We start from the raw sequence: 27,418 nt of genomic DNA, 5'->3' as shown, positions 1-27,418 counted from the left end.
TAACTGATTTTGTCCTATTTGGCAGTCAGCAAATAGTGTCTAGGGAAACACAAATTGAAATGTTTTGTCTTTTGTATACAAAAATATCATCATTCCCTTTCCATAGAGACCCTTTACCCATATGGTCAGGAATGTTTTCTAATTGTGGAAATAGCCTACTTATCTACTTCTTTCAGGACAATTTACCATCTCCCTTAGTCCAAAAAAAGAAAATTTCTGATAGTTAAGTGTAGTCTCCACATTCCAGTCATCCCGAATACTGGGAGAGCATCTTCATCCAGGATGGGTCTTGAGTGACAAATCCTTGAGTCCAGATATTTCCATCTCTGGGTCCAGCAGAACCTCTTCTCCCAGAATTCACAAGGTCCTCTTTTGCTCACCGCAAGTGCAATTGTTAACAGATGTTCTTTATGCAGAACTCATAGGTCTAAAATCTTAAAGTTTGATTGGGTATTATGTTGTTGAGAGTTGAAGCATACGTCAAATTCTAAAACACTTCTATAGTCCTCAAAAGGTGATTTTTGTACCACTTCTGCTTTCTTCTTCACCCCCACACATTCCCTAAAAGATGTCTGTTCTTTGGGAAATATTTGATCATGTGGATCACATTTACTTCTTTTATCCTTTCAAAAAAACTTCAGACTTTTTGCCATTGACCCCTCAAACATGAGTTGCCTTTTATTCTTTCAATTTTATTGAAGTGAATTGAAGCTCTAACTTCACCTGGAGTTGGGAGTAAGGAAAGCAGGAAGGAAGTAAGGGAAGAAGAGAATAAGAAAGGAAGGCAGCCTCATTGACTGTGCCCATGTGAGGTAGAGATCACTGTTGATGTGATGAGGTAAAACAAAAAGGCAGAAACGCTTTATTCTCCACTCTAAGTGTCCACTGAAGATGATCTAAGTATCTTCTTTGTGATTGGGGCTTATCATGTGATGAAAGTGACCTTTCAAACATCAAAACCTTTGAGAGTGTCCCACAGTGGAAAATCAGGGAGACACCTTGGACCCAAGGTGAAAGTCATGGATCAATGATGGAAGTGCTTGGAGCTCAGCTCGTACTAGTCAGGACCTCTTCTATAGCTCCTCTGTGTGGGGATCCTGGCAGGGGAGTTCTTTAATTCCCTAATAACGTCCCTGTAGTGTTAGTACTTCATGGTGGGAAGGAAAACAGGGAGAAGCAAGATGCAAGAAGCACAAATATAAGAACCTTTTTGGGGGAGAAAGTTCATGACTGTGTGAGGTTCAGAAAAGCAGAAAGAAATTAGTGAAGGTAAAACAAACAGTGGCCCTGCATAACAGGTAACTGGCAGGAATGAGTGAAGAATCTTTTTGAGGAGAACGAGAACTTTCTGCAAGGTTGGCCGTAACTGTCTGGGCAAATTTGTTTGACTCAGAAATTCTGCAGCCTGGGATAAGTGTGTTTTAACTTTTAACACTTTAAAAAGTGTTTAACTTTTATTAAAACATATTTAGATAAAATAACAAGATTGAAAGTATAAATAGCTTGAATGGGTTTAAAGTTTCTTGCTTGTCAGTCACATTTAAATACCCAAGTTTGTCAAACTCCAATGCTACAGTAATTCCAGAATAACTCCAGATATGATTTTGGTGGAGAATTTTTCTGGTTTGACTGGTCAGTTTGTAATTGCAGTCCTGTTGCTCTGGCAAAATGGGCATTAAACACTTTATCATCTCATATTTAAGTGATTAAAAAGTACCCATCTTCTGAATCTGGGACCCTCTATTTACCATGATAATAAACTAAAGAACCAAAGTCCTTCATGGTTGAACTGAAACCTAGAATATAAACCCGATAAATATTGGTTTCACTTTGACTGAAATTTTTCCAGTTTCCAATAATGTAGTTGTATTACTTTCAGCATTAGATCATCTCATTCCAAAAAGTTAATTTCATGTGTTAAAAGTTATATCAGGCCCTCCCTGGTGGCGCAGCGGATTAAAGCACTGCATTAAGAAGCTGAAACCATTTCCGTATGAGTTCGATTCCCGCCTGCCCTGGAGGTGACCACATGGCGAGACAGACCTCTCCTGACCTGCCCGCTGCTCCCCTCAGCAGTGTACTTCGTCGATCTGCCTGTTCTGCTCCGCAATCTGTCTCTGGTGAAGCCTCTCACCACCCCTGAGCCTCTGGCTTGTTCCCCAGTTCTGTATGCACAAATAAATAAATCTTAAAAAAAAAAAAAAAGTTATATCAACTGCAGGGGGCACAAACTCGAAGACCTGGTGGCCGTGTAAACAGGTATATGAGTGGGTGTGACAACTGGGAATGGTGGTCACTGTGGCCAGCTGGAAAGCACTTTCTCTTTCTGGGGGGAGATCTACTCTATCTGACCACTGTCACTAGGAATGTAGGACTGGTGTTGCTAGCTTTGTCATTTTTTGAAGAGTCCAGAAATTAAAATTTATAATTCTTAATTTTTTAACATTGACAACTATTCTGCTTTTTCCTTTGTTTGCACATTTTGTAACATTAGGCAAGCCAAAATTAGTCTTTTGCCTGAAGTCATTCTATTATTGCTAAAGCGGGTTACTCACATGACTGAATTGCCAGTCCTTACGGGATACCCTGCAATTCCTCTTTTTCTTTGTCCATCATGTAAAGCACCAAGTATGTGCATGCAGTTGGCTTTTTTCTTTTTGTTAATATCATTTCTCCCTAAATGAAAGTCCAAAGAGTTCTGTTGCTACCTACAAGCATTCTAGGCTTTCTGGTAAAGCTGTGTATATAGGCAGTTCTTCCATGCTCTTTGTCCTAAGGATAAAATTGTAATAACAACTGCGAGTTGTAGGATTTCTCAAAATGATGTTTCAACTCACCCTTTTAGAAGTCAGGAAGCTTATGTAAAAATATGCATGTAGTCGAAGGAGAGAAGGTCAGGCTGGCAATGAGTTCAGTCAGGGGGTAGAAGTGTGGAATCCCAACTTCAGAGACTGGGAGGGTATTCTAGGACTACACTGTCCAACACAGGAACTTCTGAGCACACCAGGCTGTGAATAGCTGAAGTGTGGCTAGTGTGAACTGAACTATGCAGTTACGTGTTGAAATGATTTTAGATATAATGATATGTCTATATAGATATAAGATATTGAAATTAATATTACTTTTGAATCTGTCTACTAGAAAATTTTTTTAAAGATTTATTTATTTATTTATGCATACAAGAACTAGGTGTAGGTCAGAGATGCAGGGGGTAGGGGGATTCACCAGAAACAGTGGGGAGCAGAACACTCTGAACACTACTGAAATACACTGCTGAGGAGAATAGCAGGTGAGACAGGAGAGGTCTGCTCTACTTTGTAGGTTAGATCAATACTGTCCTGGCTATTGATCAAACTCATGCTGTAGTGGCTGGTGATATCTCAATAGCTATGTTTTTAACCCCTGCACCACCAGGGAGGCCCTACTAGAAAATTTTAAATTATATCTGTGCCTCTCATATTCAGTTGGACAATGCTGCATTAGAACAGAGGTCTGCAAAGATTTTCTGTTGAAGTCCAGCTAGCATTTTTTTTTTTTTAAAGATTTATTTGTTTATGGTTACAGAACTGTGGTACAGGCCAGAGATGAGATGGGTGAGAGGATTCACCAGAGACAAAGTGGGGAACAGAACACGCAGATTGACGAGGTACACTGCTGAGGGGAGCAGCGGGCGTGTCAGTAGAGGTCTGCCACGCCATGTGGTCACCTCTGGGGCAGGCGGGAATCGAACTCATGCGGAAGCGGCTTTAGATTCTCAGTGCTGTGCTTTAACCCGCTGCGCCACCAGGGAGGGCCCCAGCTAGTATTTTTTTAAAAAAGATTTATTTGTTTATGGTTACAGAACTGTGGTACAGGCCAGAGATGAGATGGGTGAGAGGATTCACCAGAGACAAAGTGGGGAACCGAACACACAGATTATTATTGAAGTCCACTGCTGAGAGGAGCAGCAGGTGATCAGGAGAGGTCTGCCACGCCATGTGGGTCAGTTCCCTGGTCAGGTATTGAACTCGTGCTGCAGTGGCTTTGGAGAGCTTCATAAGTGCGGTATTTTTAACCTGTTGTGCCACCAGGGAGAACCCGATAGTAAGTATTTTAAGCTCCTCAGGCCATAGCCTTTGTTGCAGCCACTTACTTTGTCACACTAGTGGAGAAGCAGAGACAATATGTAAATTAATGGGTGTGGCTGCGTTCCAATAAACTTTATTTACAAAAACAGTCTGGTCAAAAACAGACCTACAGATTCCTGTTTAATGAGAAGAGAAAAGCCAGTGTGAAGGGGAGGGGACAGATGGTTCTGAGGGGCTGATGGCATTTCATTTCTTGGTTTCAGTGTTAGTTAAGTAGGTGTGCTAACTTTTTAAGGATTCATAAAGGGCCCTCCATCGTGGTACAACACTATGAAACTCTGCATCCACTGAAGCATGAGTTCTGTCCTCTGCCAGGGAGGACCCAAATGGCACAACAGACCTCTCCTGTCTCACCTGCTGCTCCCGTCAGCAGTCTTTTTCAGCAGATCTACCTGTTCTGCTTGCTACTCTGTCTCTGGTGAATTCTCTTACCACCCCCACACCTCTGACCTAAACCCAAGTTCTTATATGCTTACGCATAAATAAATCTTAAAAAAAAAAAAAAGAATTCATCATCAAGCTATTTATATGTAGTGTATTTTTCTATGTGTCCATTATACTTCAAGAAAATACTGATTTGGGTGCCCATCTGTTATCAATTAGTGACAATCTTCTCCACACTTTAAGAGTAGAGTCATTTTTTTAGTTCTCCACTATTAGTCAAACCTTGGTTATCCTAAATAGTTTGCTTTCCCCGTGTAACTCCTGTCTTATTGTTCTGCCCAATAGTTACTTCCTTTGTGAGAATTGTACAGAGATAAAAATCAATTTCCTGACACTTCAGGGAGCTGTAAGGAGGCAGAATTCACTGGATAGCAAAACTTAAGCTGTCGTCAAGCCGTGATATGCTTAAATCACCAGATTTTGCCAATTAAAAAAATCTGTTTCCTCATTGAGCTCATCCTGTCTACAGAGTGAGCAAACAGAGTTTAATTTTTTGTCAATTAATATAGACAGTCAGCTAAGTTTGACTTTTCCTTCTGGATCTCAGTGTTGACCAGCTATCCAGGCACTAGTGGTAGAAGAGGGCAGAGAGAGTCTAGAAGCCTGGGGCGGACCTCTGAGTCCTGGAACCCAGTTCACAGCAAGAAAGCATCCTTCTACCCCCCAGTCCATGGTTCTTGCTCTGCACAGAAGTTGCAGGGAGAGGGCTTCCAGAAGTGGAAACATTTTTAAATAACTCTTTTCACTTTTTGCCTGTGGATACAGCTGCGTTGACACAAAGCCACGTTTGAGACATGATGTCTCAGAAGCCTGGCACCGAGGAGTGTTTTTCTACTGAGACCCATGATGGCTGACTTTTAAGAGTGGTCCTGTGTTCAGTTTATCAATGTGGTGCTTGAACCGGACTTTCAGCTGACCTCCCAAAGGAAATAGTTTTAAAAGGAAGAATTTTAAGTCTGCCAAGAGTCAGATAATGGCACGGCACAGAAAAAGCAAGGGTTTTGTCATTTTTATATTAAAATACAAATCTCTTAATGCCTCAAAACAGCAGCCTCCAGAAAATGTGAGTATAGAAAAAACAGTTTGAAAGATCAAACTTTTTCTTCTTTGTTCTTTATGATTTATCGGAAAGGAACAAGTTCCTTTCTCTTGAACCTCCTCTTACCCCTATTTTTAGTTTTATACAAGTGACTGTTCTCATTAAAGGAGATTGCAAAGCACTCTGAAATAGTCCATGCTGTGCTCCTGCCTTGGGTCTGAGGAGCTTTTCCTCATGTGCTTTGCAGAAATGCCTGGAACTCAAAGACCATTAAAATGTGGTTAGTGCAGTGATCAGTCAAGGCTCTGTTTGCACATCCCTCCTTTGCACATCCCTCCATTTCCCCAACTCATACTGGAGGGAGGACCCTTCAAGACAAGTGGGGGGAGGTGTGCTCAGCTCCTCAGCACATCAGACTGTCCTCCACGGAGGCTGTCATTTCTCCTAACCGTGATCTCTGGCAGGAGAAATGCTATGTCTCTTGTCATCAGTGTGGACTCTTACTGCATTCTAGATAGCAGATGGAAGCGCATTTATGGGAATATAATATCCACTGTCCTCACAAACCATTAGGCCATCACTGTCGTCTCACCTTCTGTTTGTAGTAGTCACATTCATAGTTGGGGCTGGAAGAACAGCACAAGTAACTGAAGGTTGGGGAACCCTGAATGCAACAAAAAATGCCACTACATATATCACCCAACAAAAGCCCCTGGTGCTGTATAACCAGTTATAATAACAAGGGGGTGCTTGTTGGGGTTAGACAAGGCTGAGAGAAGGGGCTTGCCTCAATACAATCTGACATTGATGTCCATTGATGTCCAGGTACACTGGACACCCCACTCAGTGGAGCAAGAGCAGCAAAGAAAACTAGGAGACAGATGCAGTGAAGGTTGGGGGAGCACTCCAGATGGTGTAGAAGTGATTCTGGGCTAATGCGGATCCACTTTTTGCTTAACGGATGGCATAAAATATGTACACTTTTGTGACTGACTTATTTTATATAATGTTAATGGAATTCATCCACATTATGACATCTGTCAATAATTTATTCATTTTTACCCTGGGATATTTGCCAGTTATAAAGAATATGCTACAATTTATTTGTCCATTTTCCTGGTGGTGGATATCTGAGTTTTTTTTCCCCTAGCTTTAGCTATTATGAAGAAAGTTACAATGAATATTCTCATACATATTTTTTTCGTAGACACATGTATTCATTTATTCTGAAAGCATACCAGAAAGTAGAATTTCTCATGGTAGAATATGCATAACTACCAGTAGATATTCTAGTTTCCAAAGTGGTTAGACCAAATTTTACCCCCATCAGCAAAGTGTGATAGTTCCAGTCACTTCATGCCTTGTCAAAATTTCATTAAGTCAATTTTTTAACTTTTGTCCATTCAGCTAGCTATATGGGTGTACCATTGTGGCATTAACTTAGATTTCCCTGGCGAATAATGCTGCAAAACACCTTTTCATAAGGTTTATATTTGGGTATTTTATTTAGTGAAAGGCCTATTTAAATCTGTGCTCCTTAGAGAGTTTATTTTGTCTTTTTCTTATTGGTTTTCAGGTTTGTTCCTTTTTTAAAATACACATATGTTCTGTCCTTAAGTTTTTTGTTAGATATATGTATTTGAATATATTTCCCCACTCTATGGTTTATTTACTGTATAATGATTTTTTTTTTAAACACAAAGTTTTACACAAAGTCCCTTCTATATGGTTTATTCTTTTTTTTGTTTGTTTGTTTTTTGGGTCCTATTTAAGAAATAGGACCTGCTCTTCATTTCCCTTATCTTATTCCAGTTTCTCTTACCAATTCAGATGCATGCCAAATCAATGTATTTTCTTGAATAGGAAGCATCAAGATCTGCTCTGGCTATATCTAATTGATGCAGAAATTATGCCAGAGGGTAAGTTAGGAAGATGAGGCCTGTGGACTTGCAGAATAGTTAGAAGCAGAAAGAGTCCAAGAATGCCAGATTTTTGGTCCAAAGATCTGAAAGAAATGATGTATTCCAGAGCCTTTGGGTTGGGTGACCAATTAACTGAATTGCTATGTGGCCCACATTGTAACAGAGTATTTTGTGAGTCTTGTCAAACTTCCTCATAAAGTTAAACTCTTCCATGTTCAAGGCTCATGATTGATTGCCTGAACACATTAAATATGTCAACAAAGTTCATGTCTTAAGGCTATCATGCTAATGTCTAGTGGTGGTCATTTTACTTAATATACTCATAGTCCATCATCTTAATAATGGGTTTCTTGATCTTTCTTGACCATATTCTGGAAATAAAACCTCACATGGCATAACATTTAGCCATTGCTAACTCTCTGACTTCTCCCCCGTTCTCCATAAGTTTTCCTTAAAAAGATCAATGTCAATAATTCCATGATCTCATCTGTTTTCCTACAGTCCAGGGTAAATGTTTGGGTCTGTTTTTCATAATGAGACCCTGGCAGGGCCTGGATGCAACTGCCCATGAAATGGGGACTAAAGCCAAGCGGGAGTTGGCAGGAGGCACAGGACATGCAGGAAGAAAGTGTGGCCACAGTAAACTCTGGACAGAAGCTTATGACCAAAGTGGAATGAGATCAGGCAGCAGCAGTTGAATTGAGACCCAGGACTTGGGGGATGGTGTCTAGAGGCTGGGGGCTGTCAGGTGTTCCTTGGAAGAAAAATAGCTAGACAGTGAGAACATGCCTTCATGGCAAGCCATTCCAATTTTTCCTTAAAATATTGGAATAATAGGAATGGAGCTGAATCTCCTGAGAAAGTAAATGACAGGAACAAGATGGAGAGTAGTGATTGGATTTCTAAGAAGGTGAGATGGATGAGGATACAGAGATGCCCTTGAACCTCCACGAAAGATGAGCAGGGTATAGTAGAAAGGGAGGATACTTGGGAACCAAGCATACCTGTACCTGGTTCTTATCCTGGCTTTACTACTTATTTATTGTAGGATACTAGGTAATATGATACCTCCATTGTAACATTGACAAAAGGCTCAAATAAGATAATATATATAAAGTGCTAGTTTTTCCCAACTTCTTCCCATTTGTTTGGCTTTTCTTTCCTGCTGCTATACTCAGCAAATAGTGTTCAGTCCTTGTCTCTCTTGTCCATTTTGCAACACTAGTTTCATTAAAGAGTCACAGTATCTTAGAATTAAACCTTCTCTTGACTTCTATGTAGATCGCTCTATTCCATGACAATATGGCTATGTTGTTTAAATCTCCTAGGACTTCATAACAAAATGTCACAGACTGCATAGTTTAGACAAAGTTCTGGAAAGTGGAAGTGGAAGATCAAAGCGCTGGCAGAACTAAATCCTAAGGATCTTGCCTTGGCTTGCAGATGACACTCTCTTGCTGCCTTTTCACATGGTCTTTCTTTTGTATGTGGACATCCCTGATGGATCTTCCTGTATGTCCTGATCAGGTTGAATTTTAACTCATCTATCTCTTTAAAAGTCCTATTTCCAAAAACAGCCACATTCTGAGATAGTGGGACTTGGGGTTTTGACATAGGACTTGAGAAAAAATCATTCCGTAAAAGAGGTCATGCTGACAGCCCCAATAGTTGTATCTAGAACACTTGTTTCTCTCTCAAGGATCAGATTCATTGATGTACCTGCCTCCAGAACCTTCCCATAGATGTCCTATTGACAAATGAAACTCAAAAATTCAGCTCATGTACTTTCCCCTAAATCCTTCCCTTACTTGCCAACCTGATATAAAAGTTTATATAAAGTGGAATTATATAAAATGAACGCCATCTCATGAATTATATCTTCAAATAGGAACGATCAAGAAGAGCCCATGTGTGTTGAAAGGAGAGGAGCAGAATAAATACAAAGTGTGAGACTAGATACATGACATCTGGAGTCATGTATCTTTCCACCTCATTATCATATCTATAAAATTCAGGTTAATTAAGATGACAGCTTTTCATGCCTCTTCTGAGAATTATGTCAGACCATACATGTGGCCCAGCCTCGTATCTTTAGACTGTATTTCAACTCATACCAGCCTGGCTTCTAGTATTTGAATCTTTCTCTCAAAAGAGTACTGGAAACTAGAGCCTCTTAGATGCAGCCCACAACAAGGAACTGGTGGGAATTCGTGTGTAAATACCCCAACTCCTCACCTTCCATTCAGGATCACTCTGAGGTTTGTGTTTGAAACCGTTTGCCAGAGATTCCTTGTGAGATCAAACTGAAGTCCACAGTGATAAGTAATTTGAAAACTATCCCCCATTCCCTCCCTCATTCTTCATTCATCTACCAACATTTCTTGGGATTATCTCCCCTAGAAATGATTGGTCCCGGAATTCTTGTCTTAATTTTTGCTTCTGGGAAAATCCAAACTACATGGTCTGAGTGTTTTTTGTGCTTCCTCCTCACCCCCCATGTCACATGTTGAGATCCTTATACACACAGCAAGGATGCTAGGAGGTGGGGATGTAGGGAGCCATTTAGGTCATCAAGATGGAACCCTCAAGAATGGGATTAGGGCTCACATGCAAATTCCGCAACTAGTAAGAGAGCCCTCACTTGACCACAGGGTGCCCTCATCTCAGAATTTCCATCTCCAAAACTGTGAGAAATACATTTCTGTCGTTTATAAGCCACCACCCTGTGATATTTTGCTATAGCCTCTCCAAAAGGACTAAGATATGGTGTGCAAAAACGCTGTGCTCAGTGCCTGGCATTTGGAAAGAGCTTGGGACTGTCGTTTTTGCCATTACTGAGCATTCTTCATCAGTGGAAAGCAAAGGTACCCACATCATAGGTGGAAGCACAGTCTTTTCTCTATGCTCTGGCTGTTTCTATGCTGCAGAGAGAGGCCCTGTGTGGGCACCAAAGATTATGAGAGCTGAGTTAAAAATATTATAGTATGGCCCTCCCTGGTGGTCCAGCAGGTTAAAGGGAAGCACTGCAAGCTAGCCACGGCTGCTTCAGTGTGAGTTCTGTTACCCCGCCTGCCCGGGAGATGATCCACATGGCGTGGCAGACCTCTCCTGTCTCGCCCGCTGCTCCCCTCAGCAGTGTACTTTGTCAATCTGCCTGTTCTGCTCCCCACTCTGTCTTGGATGATTCCTCTCACCAACCCTGCACCTCTGGCCTGTACCCCAGTTCTGTATGTATAAATAAATAAATGAATCTTTTAAAAATGTAAAAATGTTACAGTATGTATTCTCAACAGGAACTAGATTGGCCCTAAATGGGCAGAAAATTGGGTTGTGGTGGGGATGTTCAAAAAAAATTTGTTTTTTATATATAAAGCACACACATACATATAAGTAAACAAATATACAGTATATTTGTGGTATAAAAATTTTAATGTATTAAATGAATCCATTAGGAAAAAAAAATGTCTATAAGGCTCCTGGTGAGGGCGGTGATAACAACAACAAAACCTCTCAGGTTTATAGCACAAGCAGAAAGTTACTGCTTACCCCTGGCTTGGGGCTGCCCTGGCTTAATACAGGATTCATTTCCTTTTTTCTAGAGTGGGGAGTTAATAGTTGAATTTTCATAAAGTTGTTGGTTATATTTGCCTAGTGAGTCACCATATTTTTGGCAAAACGTCTATCTGTTTGTGGTTAAGATTTCCTGCCACTTCTTATAACCAGACTTGGTTAAGTTCAAGAACCACACAGTTTGGCTTTGGTGAACAAGCAACCAGTAAGTCCAACCTGGCGTGCTTTAAGTCTTCCCTTCTGACTTTTAAGTGTTTCCTGATTCAGGCTGATGTCCCTAAATTGGACAAAAAGGAAACAGGAACAAATTCTTTAGTTCCACATTGTCTTTGTTAAAGTACAATCATTAAAGAATCTTAAAAATGTAGCTCTCCTGCACCTGCACCCCTATGTTTATTGCAGCATTATTCATAATAGGTAAGCTATGGAAACAGCCTAGTGGCCCCCAAATAGATGACTGGCTCAAGAAGATGTGGTATATATACACAATGGACTATTACTCAGCAACCAAAAAAGACAAACCCATGTTGTGGCAACATGGATGAAGTTGGAAGGGATCTTGTTCTTTGAAATAAACCAGAAAGAAGAAAAATACTGGATGGGCTCACTCGTAGGAGGATTGTAGGGGGCCCAAGTAAGGGATCAGGAGAAAATAGTAAATATAACAAAGTAAAAATCAAGATCGACAAGCAACTATAATCCAGAGACATTTTTTCAGGGGCCGGGGGAAAATAGTTTAAAAGGGGTGGGAAACGCACTAGGGGCTGTGGTGATGGTGCATGGGTGAACTGATGGTGGGAACTCCTTGGGGACCAAAATGAGTGGATAAAGTATACAATATATGAAAATGATGAATGATGTAAAAATTACATATTTTTTAAAAATGTAGCTCTCTCACAAAAAAGGGCTAACATATCTTTAGGAATTATTTTAACCATTAAGAAACCATCAACAGGATGGCCAACTTAGCTCTAAGTAGGTATATATATAATCAGTTCACTCCAATGATACTGAAATAAGCTCTCTAACTTGGATATGAAACTGGTTACTACCCTAGAGAAACCCTAAATATAGCCTTGGGCATTGTTCTATAATAGTGAAATACAATTTGTAATTATAATGGGGTCATTATATCTGATCTTTTGGACAGTTTTTCTTATATTATTATCTAGAGTCACCTTAACATGTTGCGTACCAGTTTAACTAGGTTATGAAATCTTAGCAAGCTTTTAATCTTCATCTTCTCATTTAAGAATCTGAAAGACTATCTGGAAAACTTGAATTGACTTGTCCTTCTCATCAAAGGTACCTGAGAACTAGGTGCATTCGATGGCAAATGTTTAAACACCCTCATATGGTAGCATTTGTCTTTTTCCATGGTCTAAATACCCCAGCTATGGTGAATTTCAAATTACCAATGTGATGTCAAGGAAGGCAGAGTTAGGAAGAGATTACAATCACAATTATATAACAGTTATTTTCTGGTTTCAGCATGTAATTGGGTGTATGTTATGACATGTATTTTATGGATTTTAGGCTTGTTACTTAAGTAACTTTTTAAGGATGTAGAACTATGCCACTGGGTAATAGCTTTAACGTGCCAAAAAGATCAGCTTCGCCAGTGGTTCTAAAAGTATAGTCCCTGGAACCCTCATATTCTTCAAGGATCTCCCAGAATTTACACAAAATTTAATATAGTTTTCTTTTTTAAAGTTATAATTGAATAAAATATAATGACCCAAAATATACATACGTATATGATGAACTATATTAGTATTTTCCTGCTCTTTCTGTTTGATGCAACATTTCCAATGTTGCATGGTGAGCTGTTCAGACACATTAAATGGTCATTAAGATTCATGTTTTATATAATGAGGGAGGGAAATATACTTTGAATATTTGAAACAATCTAAAACTTCCAGGGTCATTGATACAGGACAAAGTATGGTGTGTTATTTTTCCATTATGATCAAGTGTTAACATATTACCACTTTTGTATTATCATTTCCCCCCCTCTCTCCTGTGTGTGTGCATGTCTAAGTATTACTTAATATTTGAGTGTTGTAAAGAGGAAGGACATAATCTTAGTCACCTCAGTAGAGTTAGCAAAGTCAAAATATTAAAATACCATATTTACCACTGATATGGTATTTTAATCCAGTCTACATTCCGGTTTCAACAATTCCACCAATGCCACTCGCTGCACTTTTGTTTTTATATTCAGCGTCCACTCTAGGATAGGATCATGCATTACATTAGTTGTCATTTCTCTTTAGATTTCTTCGATCTGAAATGGGTTCTCAGCCCTTTTTGGCCATTCAAGACCTTGACTTTTTTTTTTAAATATTTATTTATTTATTTGTGCATACAGAACTGGGGTACAGACTAGAGGCTCAGGGGCAGTGAGAGGCTTCACCAGAGACAGTGGGGAACAGAACAGGCAGATCTACGAAGTACACTGCTGATGGGAGCAGCGGGCGGGTCAGGAGAGGTCTGCCACGCCATGTGGTCACCTCCGGCTGGCAGGAATCGAACTCATGAGGAAGTGGCTCTAGATTCTCAGTGCTGTGCGTTAACCCGCTGCGCCACCAGGGAGGGCCCGACCTTGACATTTTTTAAGAACTCACGATTGTCTTTATAGCGTGACCCTCATTTTGGTTTTTGGGGATGCTCTTGGGCTTTGGTTTTTTTGGATCCAGGGTCTGCACTCGGGGCGAGGGTGGGGGCTGAGGGAATAGCACAGAAGTGACATTGCATCCTCCTCAGTGTGGGTAATAGGGGGCAGAAGAGGTGGGTCACTGGTGGGAGCTAACTATTTGACTGAAAATGAGGCTGAAGTCAAAGGGGGTTGAGCCCCCAATTACCCTGACTAGGTGAGCTGGTCTGAACTCTAAGTTTCAAGACATTTTTGTGGTTCAAGAAAGGGCAGCATCAGCAGCCTACTATCTGGCCAGAGAGGCAAAAGCCATCAGTGCCCACATGTCTGGCACCCGGCGCCATGAGAACCAACCCTGAGCAGTGCTTCCGGTGGTTGCTGAGTGCGCGGGTCCCTCTGAGTTGTGATGGGATGTTTGTATAGTGTGGCTTTGCTGAGGTTTCCTCACTTTCCCGCATAAAATGAACACAGTCTGTCTTCTGAGCCAGAACTGCTGAGCCACAAATCACATATGCCCTGACCCAGCCTGGGACAGTGGACTCGTGGAGGAAAACAGGAAATTAGAACATATGCACTTTCCATGTAACAGCTAAGTTATGAGTTTCTCAGTAGTTCCATATGGCTTGAATAACAGGGTAATTTTCCTTCATGGAGTAAAATACCCAAACAAGGAAGATTTATTTTATTGACTATAAGATGAATAACATCTTATTTCAGTGAATTACTTAGGGTCCGACACTACTGTTTTTTAAGCACTATCACAGATGCACTCATGAATAATTCCACAAGTTTTTACTGGGCCAGGAAGTATGTGGTATTGTCGGGGTTAGTCCTAGGCAGTCACCCACCCTTAGTTGGTTAAGCTGCCCACACTGACTTTAGCTAATTTTCGGAGTCCTGCTCTGCGGTAGCAATGGACTGTGGGTGGTAAATGGAGATGTGGAATGATAATGTCAGGGAGATTGTTTGAGAGGGTGCAAGTGAATCCCCAAGAGGAAGGCTTAATGGTGGATGGTGGGGAACCTGGAGGTGATCCTGGAGCTGAGGCTTTACCAAGTGAGTAGGGGCATTCATGTATTTATTTGTTTGCTTGTTTAATACATTTATATATGTATGCATGTATGTATGTAGATTTGGGCTGTAAGTCAGAGGTACGGGGTGTGTATGTGTGAGAGAAGATTCACAAGAGACTGTGGGGAGCAGAACAGGCAGATTAACTGAAATGCACTGCTGAGGGGGGCAGTGGGAGAGACAGAGATCTGCTGTGCCACGTGGGTCAGCTTCCTGACTGGGGATTGAATCTACACTGTAACAGTGATAGATCTGAGACTTAACAACTAAGTCACTGGAGAGGCTTGTTGGATAAGGGTGGGACATTTTAAATAGAGACTTACAGAGATACTAAGGTGTGGCAAATAAGGAAAGGCTCATTGGAGGCGTCAGAATGGAAATAAAAAATTGAGGTAAACTAAGGAAGACTGTGGAGTTAACACTGCGTCAGAGTTTGGATGTTCCATCTTAAGTGTTGGGGGCATCTGGATTAGATTTTGTGTTTTAGAGAAGCATTTATCAAACTTGAGGAAAGGGTCTCCAGGACAGGACTCCCTCACCCTTCTGAGGGAGTTGACTTGTATCTAGATCTGTAGATGTAGTGCTGAGGAGACATCCATGTCACATTGGCTACCCTGAGGATAAACCACATTGACTCCAGGGAAGGCAGAACCAAAAACTGAGACAATAGGGAAAAAGCCTCATTGGAATCATGGAGCCACTGGATTCCTTCATCATTTTTACTGCTTAGTGACTCTTAAACATTGACTCTGAAACCAGAAAAGTTGCAAGGTAGTTCAGAAAACTCCAGTTTATCATGTGTGGGGATTCAGGATTTGTACCATGTTGCCCCATTTTCTGTATTATGATTCTTGAACCCATTGAAAGCAGGTTGCATCGTGGCCCTTTACCTCTTACTACGTCACATGGGCTCCTTAAAATGGGTGCTTCTTACTGTCCCCTGGTCCTTTCATCCAATGGAGCTTAATCATTGATATGTACTTTTATGTAAGCTTTCCATTCCAATTTTTATATTTTCCCTCTGCGATCCTCTGTATATTTCTCCAGTCCAGGATCATGTCATGTGGGGAAATTCAGATCTTTTTTATTATCTTTTTGTTTGGAAAAATTCTGCCTTTGTGTTTTATGACATGGATGTTTTTATAGAGTCACATCCAGCCCTGGATTGGGGTGTATTTGATGTTTCTTTGTGGTTAGAGTCAGGTGTGATACTTCCTATTGGAATACACTGTAGCTGATGTTATATTCTTCTCAGGGCATCACCTCTGGAGGAACACAGCATACATCTACCCTCCTTTGGGACATTAATTTTTTTTTTAAAGATTTATTTATTTGTGCATACAGAACTAGGGTACAGGCCAGAGGCTCAGGGGCGGTGAGAGGCTTCACCAGAGACAGAGTGGGGAGAAGAACAGGTAGATCTACGAAGTGCACTGCTGAGGGGAGCAGCGGGCGGGTCAGGAGAGGTCTGCCGCACCATGTGGTCACCTCCGGGGCTGGCAGGTGGGAATCGAACTCATGCGGAAGCAGCTTTAGATTCTCAGTGCTGTGCTTTAACCCGCTGCGCCACCAGGGAGGGCCGGGACATTAATTTTTATTACTCTGTGAAGGTGTCGAATAGTTTCTCCACTATATCCTTCTTGCAATTATTGATCTGTAGGGAGAAATAACTGTTTATTGCTCATTCTACATACAACAATAAGATTTGCAAGCATTACTTGTCAATGAAATATGTAGGTATCACATTTGAGACCGTTTCTTAAATCTGACATGTACTATGCTAACAAGTACTGAATTAATGTAATGATTTTTTATAATATTCTAATTCAGCTCAAGATTTAACTGAAAATATAAAGCTCAAATCATTTCTATATATTTAGTAAATTGAATTGTAAAGGTAACTGCATAATTCTGAATACTTCCATGGGTTCTATTGTAACACAATTGAAATTTTACATATCAAAAGAGAAAAATTGCCATTTATCTTCAAGCAAATTAGAACTGGGTTTTCTGTTGCAACATAAAAGTAACTTACTGACTCAAGTGCCTTTTTATATTGTGGGGTTAACTGCTAATTACCATGGAGAAAGAAGCAAAGGGTTCATGACAAGGGAAAGAAGGGGGGATTTTCATAAAACTTTAATTGTGGTCAGATGGGAACAGAGCTGGACTGGAGTACTTGATATCCTGTGAGGATTAAGTATTTACAGATAACTCTTATCTTAGCCTTAGCATTTGTTTGGTAAAGGCTGTACTAAAAAACAAACAAACAAACAAACAAAAAGAGAGGGCAGGGGGAATTCTTTAAGTTGCAATGAATAATACAATTTAACTTATAAGTTTGTAAATAAGTCTTCCAACTTTAACAAATTTGCTAATATTCCCAAATTTTTTTTAAAAGATTTATTTGTGCATACAGAACTGGGGTGCAGGCCAGAGGTGCAGGGGCGGTGAGAAGATTCAACAGAGACACAGTGGGGAGCAGAACAGGCAGATCGACAAGGTACACTGCCGAGGGGAGCAGCGGGCGGGTCAGGCGAGGTCTGCCACACCATGTGGGTCACCTCCAGGGCGGGGATTGAACTCATGCTGAAGTGACTTTAGCTTCTTAGTGCTGTGCTTTAACCTGCTGCGCCACCGGGGAGGGCCCCGCAAATATTCCCAATTTTAAAAATCACTTTTAAAAATAATATTAGTTGAAGTCACAAAAGATATTGGTTATTTACAGGAAAATACAAATTCTCATCAAAATATGTTTATGCATCTTTTCTGTAGTTTGCATTGCAAAAAGATTGAAGTATAAGGAATTTACTGGGAGGTGATCTTGGGGAATATCCATAGGAGAGTGGAGCTGAGGAAAGGGAGGGGGGATGCAGGTACTAAAGAACATTATCATGTGTGTGCATGCAAGTACATGTATGTGAGTCTTATTGTCTGTGATTTTCTTGGTTTGGGTACACCCAGATGCAGCGCCTAAGACCACACAGTGCATAGAACATGCACCTGAGAGTTCTCTTGCCTGAGATAGATGAGGCAATACTTGCATTTTCTTTTATGAGCTTCCACCATCTCACTTGCCCGGGGTTGCCAACATAGACTGTGTGCCACAGCTTGGTCTATATTTAACAGAGACCAGGAGTTACAGGATACGAATGTCATGGGTAAAAATACTCAACAAAAATAGGTGGGTACTTATCAAGAACGTTTGATGTTTCCACTTTTGTGGGATCAAAACCAGCCTACATATAGACAACATTTCTGAGATTGGAAAGTTTGGTTAGAAACTGATGGAAAGGTCCCCGGAATGCCCAACCAGGGGATCTGGGCACCAAATTCTAAAAATGAACAGGGAAGCAGAAGTTTTCTTTGGTGTGGGCTTGCAGGGCCAAAGGACTTGGGCACAGACATCAAGGAGCTGCTGAAGCCATTAGGTTGCCAGCGTCCAAGGCCGGACTGCAGAGCTGGAAGGAAAATGAGAGCCGATTCACCAGGAGGCTCTTCAGGATTGATTGATGTGCAGAGTCAAGTGAGGAGGGCTCCTAGGCCCTGCCCTCTGAGGTTTCAAGCCTGCTGTTGTCATTAACAGGAGGGGAGCAAGAACTTCACAGGAACGGAATGTTAAGTGGAAAGTCAGCAATCGAAGCTACACTTTAAAGAAACCAAAAAGGAGTGCTGCTTTTTGTATTCCTTTGTAGACAGATATCTCTGAGTTCTGAAAAGAGCAAGCCCATGTTGCTTGGTTTTGTTTTGCTTTAATGTTTTTTTCCTAAATTGTAACCACTCAGAACAGTGCAATTGAGAAATAGTACACAAACCTGCCAGCTGTGTGCTTTGATTTCTATCTACTCTCTGGTCGTCTCCATGAAATAATAATGGGATAGAAAACAATCAAAAATAGTGGTAGGAAAAGAATGGAAACACTCCAGGCCTTACTGTGAGTGGAGCCCATGGAGAAAACCTTGGTTAACAAGAAGCTTCCGGCTACATGGGAGCCATGTATATGTTTGTACATGTGATGCCGTAACAGCCAGGTCAAATGGACATTCATGGGTTGGAGGGGGAAAGCACTTTGCCAATGGAAATGCCATATATTGTACAACCAGGTCACTGCCCTAGAGCAGTAGGACCTTAGCTTTATTATATGCAGACACCTCCTCCCCTCTACTTTCTGTTAGGCCAGTGGGGACAATGAGGAGGCTGATTTGGGTACAGCAGTGAAGCAAACGTAAGGTATCTTTCAGGGCCCAACAAAACCATTTTCAGCCTCTGAAGAAGATAAAGAGAGTAAGGTGTTTTAAAATACAAGCATTGGTGCTTACTTCTAACCTTCCCATTTGCTGGGGATTGGATTTCAGGCATCCAAAGACAGGGATTTCTCCCCTAACTAATCGGCTTGGAGGAAGTTTCAGGCATGTTGTCCACTCTTCTGTTATCTGTAAGATCTTGAGGTCAATAAAAGCCAAATACAGAGGGTTATAAAATATCCCCAGTCCCAATGAAGATGTGTCTGTGGGGGCTTGAGCTCATAAATGGGCTGATGGATTTTTCAGTGGTTATTGAAAAGTGGTTATGTTTTGACCTCCAAGATGAGGCAGATTAGAAGAGGTTTAGGAGTAAGACAATACTGAAGGAGTGAATGGTGGAACCAGAGTGAAGGTGGTTACAGTGTTGTAGAACAGCCAAAGGAGAAAGGAAGAAGCACAACTTCAACAATAGTCTAAGGCATTCCTGATTCTTCTGTAGCTCTTAATGTCTTCTGGAATTAAGAGCTAGTGAGAAATTAGTATGCTTTAGAGTTGTAGCATCCAAACCATTCTGCTTTGTTCAAGTGTCACAGGGTATAATCAGGGACACTCAGCATTAAATCTCATATATCTGCAAACTAAGGTCAGGTGAGGATTGCAGAGGATCAAAAAAGCAATAGTGGAAGCTGATTCCAGTCTCTAGGGACCCAAAAATCTCCAACCTTCCCATCAGTAGTGGCCTGAGGCCTGGGCAAGAGGACAGCTGCACTGGGCTATGTATCTCATCACACTCTGGCTTCATTACTCCCTATGGACGAAGTTGACTGTGCTAAGGGTTGTCCAACCTGAAGCCCACATAACCCTGTCTCTCTCCCACCAGATGCACAACAGTCTGGAATCCCTGCCACATTCTCAAGCTATTTGCATTGCCTGGGAATGCCAATCTCCTGAAAAGTCCCCACCCAAAGGCTGGCTCTGCCCTGGTATGGCTTTGCCTCTTCCAGAGGCTAGGAGACTGGGAAGGAATGCCAGATGGACAGTGCTTGGGTAGGTCTGCAGTGGTCACAGAGTGTTTAGAGGGAACGGAGGGACACAGGTGACAGAGTGGGTTTGAGATCCCCCACATCTTCCCAGGCTTAGCACAGAACACAGAAGAGTGGAAAATGTGAATTGAAACAGACCTTTCAAGTCCTTACTAAGATCCACTTGTCGGGCCCTCCATGGTGGTGTAGCTGGTTAAAGCACAGCACAGCACTATGAGGTGTGCCACAGCCACTACAGCACAAGTTCAATTCCCAGCTGGACAGGGAGGTGACCCATATGGTGTGGCAGACCTCTCCTGACCCACCCGCTGCTCCCCTCAGCAGTGTACTTTGTCGATCTGCCTGTACTGCTCCCCATTATGTCTCTGGTGAATCCTCTCACCTCCCCCACACACTTCTGGCCTGTACCCCAGTTCTCGTATACATAAATAAATAAATCTTAAAAAAAAAATCCATTTGTCATAGTAGGAGAATAGAGTATATTTTAGTTTGTGATTCATACTCTTGACTTACTACTTTAAAAAATTCAGATGTAAAGTACATGAGCTTGCATTTGCCCTCTTTCCCTGACCCTGAAAATATTAGTGTCCATCCATGTATCCCCTCAGAAAGTATGACACCCTAGACAAGGTGGCACTATCTCTGCTACTGCTCACACTATATGTCTGTGGGGCCATTTGACATTATGTCTTTTGCTCTTTTCCAAGAAGTTTCACTGCACCCCCAGAACAATCTACATCCTATGTAAATATTCTCAGTGGCAGTGGGATGATCCTACTGTCATCCCTCTCGTTGTTAACCTCTGTCATCCTTGCCATCAAGTGCGTCAAACACTTGCACAAGAGGACAGGACAGAGGTTCTCTTGTGCAACATTGAGAACATTGAGAAGAAACCTTACATTTCAAAGAGAACTTGCAGGTCCTCCTTTGCAGTTTGGTATCTGTAGCTTATGCAAAACTGGATTTGTGAAATATCCCCATAATATGCACTTATTTGTCTTTCCCAACAAAAGGTAGGAATCCCATTGGTCAACTTTTAAATGATGGAATTGCCTGAACTACTAAGGCCCAATTGTAGACACAGACCCACCATTTTCATGGTAGCAGGAGTCCTTACTGTACTCGTGGGTTTCCAGGAGTCTCATGTAGAAACACACAATGTTATTCTGGAGAGCGACCTTTTCTTTATGGATTCTGGCTATGAGATGTACCACTGCTTAATAATAAGGCATTTATTACGTAGGGTGGTATTTTGTTTTTTGAATGTTGAGGCTTCTGTTGACAGTTCATTTGGAATCCATGGGCTGAGAAGGGAGACGTTCTTTAGAGAAGGCCAGCTGTTCCCCAACCCACTTCTTGAAAGTAAGGTTGGAAATTTTAAGATTCTGTTCCTCACAACACAGACATTCCATGCACAAGTGCACAGAGAAATCCACTTGGTTAGTCAGTTGTATTTCACTGGGAGTTTTGCATGTGTTCTGATAGAATGTTTTGCTTGTTTCTAATGATGATGTGATGGCTTGGACACAAACTTGGAGACCTCTAGAATTCTGATTCTAGAATGAAAATGTAAGAACTGAGGAAGAGGATTGGCTAAGTAACTCTATGGGTCTGTATGGAAAGGGGTCACATATTATAAAGAAGAAAGTTCACCAGTGAGAGAAATGTGGACTCTCTAAAAACCAACTTTCTTGTGTTACAAAGTGGCATTAAGAATGTGTTTTTTCTAGCACATTATAGCACATTTGCTTTTGACATGTGCTCTTAACCTTGACATTCTTGAAGATTTCTTATTGCCATTTTACACTTTAGAGGGAGATTGCCTCTAGAACCCCTTTCTTTCAGCTTCTATGATATCCTTATAAAATCTTATGGACTTAATTCTTCAACAAACGTTTATTGCGCATATACACACAGGTACTGTGTAAGGCATTGGAGATTATACTGTGAATAATTATCTAAATACCTGATATAGATAATAAGTATCTAATAATTATCTAGAATTACCTAATATCCCTAGTGTCTAAAGATCTGTCTTCTCTTTAAATCCTAAAGAAACAGAACCACGTGTAAAATAACAGATGGTGCCAGACCGCCTCCTTCACGGGCCCCTGCTGGCACCCTTTGACTTGGTGAAGATGGCAGGCTGACATTTTTCATGGCTCTCTTGTGACAAATAATGTGGTTTCATGGATAAAGCACTAGTTTCTGTCTAAAGATCTCATTTCTTGCCTTTTCTATCTTTCATGACTTTAATATACAAAGACTCCAATAAAAGCAACCTCTTCAGAGAACTTGTGGTTTTGGTGAATTAAATGCAGTGGTCAGCTGCGGTCAGTCCTTCTTGCCCATCGAAACTGATCGTTAAATTTTCATGAATTTTACAAGCAGGTTGTTGTCCTGTTAGCACCTTGAAAACAGCCTTGTTATATCTAAGTTAGCAAATATTTATGTATTAACATCAGTAGGCGAATGCTGAAATGTGGGGCTTTTATTCCCCAGAAAGCCAGTCTCTAAGCATTTTCTAGTACATTCCTAATTAAAAGGGAGTGTAAATAACCTAATGGTGAAGTGGAAAGTTTGGAAAGGTATACGCAAATTTAAAATAATAGGGAATAAAAAACAAATTAGTACACGACACTCCAGGCAACATATACCTAGAAGCTAGTTTTTAATATAAGAATGATAACTCTCTATTTCTCCTTCCTGGAGCTGGTTGTCACAACATTTTAATCTTGGACACTTTCATTTCATTTCATTGTGGTAAGATTATTGAGTAGGATATCTATCCTGCTAAATAGGACATTTTAACATAGGCATTTCAACTTTGAGTGTGTGTTTTACTTTTTCTATGCTAATGGTAGATAGGCTGTTAGTAAAGAAAACAAAACTATTAGGAAAATAAAGAATATTGAGTTCAGGCTCATAATAGTTCATTGCTGGACAATAGAATATTAATAGAGTCCCTTTTTTTCACTGATTATCTAATAAATGCAAAATACTAGTTTTGAAACATTTTCATAATGAGGCTTCCTATGCAGGACATTACTTAGAGTTGAGAGCCCCTGTGCTATGTGAGACTCCCTCTTTGTATGTGTGAAGTCACTGCCCACTGGACAGACATCGTCCCTTACCACCTGGAACTTTCCAAGTAAGGAGGTTTGAATAGACTTCCCTTTCAAATGTGGGGATACTCAGTCCTGTTCTAGGTGGGCACAGGACACAGCCCTGCACCAAGCTTAGGCAAAGCATTTCCTCCGAAGAACAAGGATGTCTTCAGGGAGAAAGAAGAGGAAGCAGCAGGAGGCTCATTACTGAATGGCTAAGGGGGAAATGAAAGCACTGGATGGAAGGTCAGAGAGGCAATTTCTCACCCAAGAAAAGGAGGAATTTGTTGACTGCAGAGCTGCTCACCTGTGGCCCAGCAGGTATAGTCTTTGGAGGAAGTGTTCACACCTAGGCTGGGCTCCAGGGCTCCAGCAGAACTCTGTAAGGAAACAGTTTTCCAAGGAGGGATGGGATGCCCTCCACTGGAGAATTAGCCTCATGAGTAGGCCAATCCTGGGAGGGAGACAAATGTACAGTTTCACCCCACTTACGAAAATACCTTATCCTTGAGAAAACCAAGGCGCTGAACATTGTTCTTAATTCTAATTTAAACAAAAATAACAAAATGTAGTTGAGTAAGGAGACTGAGGATATAATTCTTTGCTTCTGTTTTTGTTTTTGTTTTTCAGTGTCACACAAATTAGTTTGTCTTTCCATGAAAAGTTTTGATGGCCTAAAACCTTTTTAAGGTTTAACAATCGATGGAGGGACAATCAATGCTGTGCAGTGGTATAAGATGCTTTTTTAAAAAATCCACAAAACTTGACATTTTAAGTCAGAGCCTGGAATAGAGTTTTTCTTTCCAACTTATAAAATCTGTGGTAATAGAGAGATAATTATGGAAATATTTAGAGAATTTCCCTGGATTCAGACACAGGGCCAGCGGAAAAGGTAAAATGCATTTCTCGGAATTCGCCTTGACTTGATGGATCCTCGCAGATGAGTCATTTTTCTCCTACTTCTGCCATTCTGGTTGTAAAATAATTTTTAAAATGTAATAAATAGCGAATGTTATTTACTAAGAACTAAAGTTCACTTTACCTGCCTCAGTCAACTTCTGTAAAGCAGTAGACTTTTGTGCCAACGCTCACAGCTGCTTGAAGATGAAAATCCGCGGAATGACTTAGTTGTTTCTTAGGAGTAGTGGACTCTGCTAGTTTGCTTATGGGTTTGCACTTGTGACCCCAGGCAAATAAAATAGTAAGGGAATCGTTTGATTAAGTGAATTGATGGTTGAGGGGAGGGGAGCGGCACCAGAAAGACCAGCTCATTAACACAGCTCAGATCTTCTGTCTTGCCAAGATCTGGCGTGTGGCCAGGTAAACCAGAAACTGGAAGAGTGCCAGTGCCTCAACCCAGCTTGGCTGATCAGTGAACTGGAAACCGGGCACTTGGTGTTCCGATCCAGGTGGCAGCGGAGCCGCGGGGCCTCAGCGCCCTCCTTGGCGACTCTCAGAAGAGAACAGCCTACCTGGCACCATCTTGCGTAATCTCTGGCTCAGCGGCAGCTCAGGCAGCCTGGAGCTTTTATGCTTCTCAGTACAGACCTTTACCCCAGCACCCGCTCTTGGGGCCACGCGAAAGACACAGCTAGGATTACTCTCAAGGGGAAACGCCTGGTGTTTCTGGGAGAGTGAGGAATAGCCATTCCCTGCCTTTGTCCTTTAGCCGGACCAGAACAACCAGCTTCGTTTACATTCCTTCTGTGGTGTTATTGAAAGGGCTTGGCAGCTTCAGAGAGTTTGCAGTGTCCTTCAGTCCCATTCGAGGGTTTTTTTTTTTTTCCCTTTTCTTTTTTTGGTTACTTTCAGCTAGCATCTGGAAAGATCCACTGGACATGCTGTGTGTGTTTTTTTCAAGAATCTCCTTTACCCTTCAGGGAAACCAGGAAAGGATCACTCTTTCACCATGTAAGTCTGGAGGAATTTCACAGGCTTTCAAACTACGGTACCTTTTTTGCCTCTTGGTCCAGCCTGTTACTGGGATGGTTTTAGGATGAAACTGCTGGTTAATTCCTGGGAAGGAAAAGGTAGGGGATCACAGAAAGTATTGTCTTGAATGATATTAAATTTCTACTCATATTGAATTAAGGTGTTATGGTTTGGGAAGGAAACTATTGCTTTGACAAGAGGGCCTTAAACTGAAACTTTTGTTGGGCTCTTAAAAACTTTACTTAAAATAAATAGAATAATCTATCCTGTACTTGGATTTCATTCTGTGGGAAGACTGTGCCGTGACACTTGGCCATCTGTTCTTATCGCCATCCCAGAGCACCTTTATGACGAAGTAAGGGAGTGACCTGTACCTGTCTTCCTGGAGAAATGTGGTAGATTTGCCTGCTTCTCATGGAATCCAAACAGAATGTTTCATTAGAACTTCATGGGGGTAAAATTGTATGCACGTAATTTTCAGGCAGCTAATTAAACTAAAAATGTTCTGGATTCCAGACTGTGCTATCGCTATAGGCAAAAATTCCCTGCCTGTCATGGCTCATCGAAAGGGTTTGTACACAGAAAACTTCTGAACAGAACAAAGCGACTTAGATCTGGATGAGGAATGAAGTCTTGGCTCTCACTTAACAGCTCCCTGACTGCTGTGCATGTCAAATCCCCTGCCGAGAAAACCTCTGAAAGAAAAAAGAATTACAGACATCAGGCTTGCTTTTTAAGTGTACTTTTTAATTTGTGTGCCTTTGGGCTTAAAGAGTTAATCATTTGCTCCCAAGGTTACCATGTGGCTCCATTCTACTCTTCAGTTCTGAACACTGCATTGTGTTCCAGCATCACTTCAATCTCTGGACTTTGCTTGTAAATGATGAAATTCAGTTGCTTAGGATTTGGGGTGCCCTTCCTTGCTGAGACCAAGAATCTGAACCTTTGGAGTCAGCAGGATTGCAGTAGAAAGCTCACCAGCCTCCTCAGGAGGTTTTTGGGCTGTTGTTCTTCATCTAGGTGGGACTGAAAATGGGAAGAAACACAGGGAGTCTCTCTCAGAACATTTAAAGTCACGGAGAAATGATTAAAATATGTGAAGACTCCAGAAGATGGAATGTTTGTGCACTGCATTAATAGTATTTTTTCCTAGATCAGATTCTCTGGGGGGGCTGCTGTCCATTATGAATGTAAGCAGGTCAGGAGGCTGGAATGAACTGGCCTCCAAAGAGTTTGCTCACCCTGCGTGTACAATTCTCTGCAATGTACTTTTTCTTCTCCACTTGTTAAAATGTTCTTTTGGTGCTGCTGTCTACCAGCTAATAATGAAACAGCCTGCATGAACAGTGCCTCCCCACAGCCCCATTTCCTTGGCTAGACCCTCTTTTAATATTTCTTAATGTAACCTGCAAGATGTTATCACTTAATATTTCCATGCTTGTCCTTCTAGTATGTGGTTGTGGTTAGGACCAGCTATATCTTATGTATGCTGTGGTGAGCAGAAACTATTATGAGTGGAAGACTATTTTAGAATAACTGCTAGTTCAGGGTCCCTGATGAAGGAAAATTTGGGGATTAGCCTCAGGTCTCTTCATACTGACTTGGCCAAGGCCAACTATTCAGGTGTGGTATCTGTTTTACTTAGAGAACTGAAGGGTTGTGCCCAAGAAGGAAGTGCATTGGGTTTTGATGTTCGAGTGAGGGAAATTCCAAATTCAAATAGCCACAGTTATGATTCAGAATCATATCATGCCTTTAAGCTTCTCTCTGCATGCCAAAATTCACCCCCCCACTCCCAGCCATGGAGTTGTTTACATGCTGCTTCTTATCCAGCCCGATATCTGTAAACAGGGGCACAGAATTTCATCCCATTCTTTATTTCTAAAGAGAAAATAGAGGAATTTATTCCCAGTGCCCTTGCGTTGACCTTGCCTGGGGGGAGAGGGCTAGCAGAGCTAAAGATGACCTCACCCATTCCAGCAGGATTTCCTGGGACATTCAGGGCCACATTCTTCTTCTGTCCCTGTGTGATCAACCACATTAAGTCCATAAGCTTCAGCGCAGATTACGGTGACATGGAATATTGGTTCCTTTAGGACTTGAGTGTAAGGTCAGGCAAAGACACAAAGCAATCATTATGCGTTCAGCAGTTGCAAAGACCTTCTGCGTCAGCTGGAGAAGCGGGAGGTGGGGCCTTGAGGTGGGGCACAGTCTAGGAACTGTGCCGTCTGAGGCAGGAAATCAGCCTGAAAGGAGATGGAAG

At 41.4% G+C, this 27,418-nt stretch overlaps 1 protein-coding gene across 1 annotated transcript in view; it reads left to right on the top strand.

The window, feature by feature from the left end:
• The window catches only part of RIN2 (Ras and Rab interactor 2), a 191,447-nt gene that overhangs the window by 59,741 nt on the left and 104,288 nt on the right, over window positions 1–27,418 (top strand). The window lies entirely within an intron of this gene.

Source organism: Condylura cristata, unplaced genomic scaffold, assembly GCF_000260355.1.
Source record: "Condylura cristata isolate star-nosed mole 26May11 unplaced genomic scaffold, ConCri1.0 scaffold00022, whole genome shotgun sequence".
In the NCBI taxonomy this organism is placed as follows: domain Eukaryota; kingdom Metazoa; phylum Chordata; class Mammalia; order Eulipotyphla; family Talpidae; genus Condylura; species Condylura cristata.
Note: the sequence above shows the minus strand (reverse complement) of the source record. Positions and strands in the feature narration are given on the sequence as shown.